Below are 1,653 nucleotides of genomic sequence, written 5' to 3'. Positions count from 1 at the left end.
ATGATATGAATATATGATATTAAATATAGAAAAACAAAAGAATAATAAGAATAAATGATAAATAAATATAGAAATGATAATCAATGATATAATAATAAAATCAAAATATAAAATATAAAATATAAAAATAATATAAATCAAAAGAGAATAAATATAAAATGAAAATAGATATAAATGATAATAATATAAAAATGATAAGGATGAATAAACAAATAAACAAATACATCTAAATAGAAAAGAATAACAATAAGAAAATCTAAATAATATAAACATCAAAATCATAAAATAAGAATAATATAATAATATAGAGATAATAAGAAGATGATATACATATTATAAACAGAGAAATAAATATAAAAATAATAAAAATTAGTTAATTAAGTATTAATAGAATTTTCATCTATTCTTCCTAGCTCAGGGGAGACTAATCCCATCCCTGAGCTTATTAAAAAAGAGTAACCTCTTTGTTTAACCTATCATTTAGGTTTGTCTTGCAAAATGAGGAAACCACTTATTTGCTTTATTTTTCCTATTAAGGTTTTTCAAACTTCTTCTGCTTAATTCTTCTTTTTAAGCCGTTTGTTTGTTTTCTGCCTTAATTTTAAGGAATTTCATTTTTCTTATTTTATGAATGGAAGAAGGAATCATTTTATTACTACTATATTACTTTGACTAATTTTCTTTTTAGTCTTACTTTGACTAATCTTCTTTTAGTCATACCCACACTTCAGTAGATTCTTATATTACATCCATGTAATATTCTACTGTATTCTCTTGCTGCACCCTTTGCAGCATTCCCTAATACATTCCTAATTCAAAAGCACCGTCATAACCAGATAATAACTGGGAGAGTCGAAGTATGAATTTGTACTAGGGTTTGTGTGTGGTGTTTCAGACGTGCCACCTTCGATCTGAAAATCACAGAAGTAAATAATAAAGAAGAAAAAATCCGAAGTATCCAAGCTAATAAAAAGAAGATGGAAAAAGAAAATGAAGAAATGAAGGAAGAAATTGAAAAGTTGAAAAAGAGAAACAAAACGCTAGAACAAAATGCAAACACACTAGAGAAGAAGATTGAAATGATAGAGGAAAACACTAAAGAATTAAAGAAAGAAATAAGAGATAAAGAAAAACAAATCTCTGAATATCAAGAAATTGCAATTAAAAACCAATAAATTGCAGAAATAACAAGAGAAGAATTAGATAACACACAAAAAGAAAATGAAGCACAAAAACAAATAATATCAAAACAACAAGATGATATTGAAAATTTTATCTCACAGAAGGAACTAGAGAAGAAGAAAACGATGACACTTGTGATAAATACACAACCAATATTGAGGAAAGCATCATCAGGAACAATGGAGATGAACGAAACTACTCCTATGAAAAAGACAGTAGTGGAAATCGAAGAGAAAAGCAAAGCATTGATTGTCAAAAACAAGAGATGATAATCAGACAAGAAATACAACAAAACAAACAAATAGAATTCTAATTGAAGTGTTGTATTGTTTTGTAATTAATTGGTTGAATAAGAAATTATATAAGAAATTAAGATGGGAACAAATAGAAAGTATAATAAAAATGATAAACATCAATGTCAATAGTGAAAAAGAATATATTAAATATATTAAAATATCACATAAAATAAAA

The 1,653-nt window shown here is 25.0% G+C and overlaps 2 annotated features.

The window, feature by feature from the left end:
- Positions 1–362: 362 nt before the first annotated feature.
- Positions 363–910: a repeat region.
- A 4-nt stretch (positions 911–914) lies between these two features.
- Positions 915–1,653: a repeat region.

Source organism: Entamoeba histolytica, genomic scaffold (genome assembly GCF_000208925.1).
Source record: "Entamoeba histolytica HM-1:IMSS scf_1104750517357 genomic scaffold, whole genome shotgun sequence".
NCBI classification, from domain to species: Eukaryota; Evosea; order Mastigamoebida; family Endamoebidae; genus Entamoeba; species Entamoeba histolytica.
Note: the sequence above shows the minus strand (reverse complement) of the source record. Positions and strands in the feature narration are given on the sequence as shown.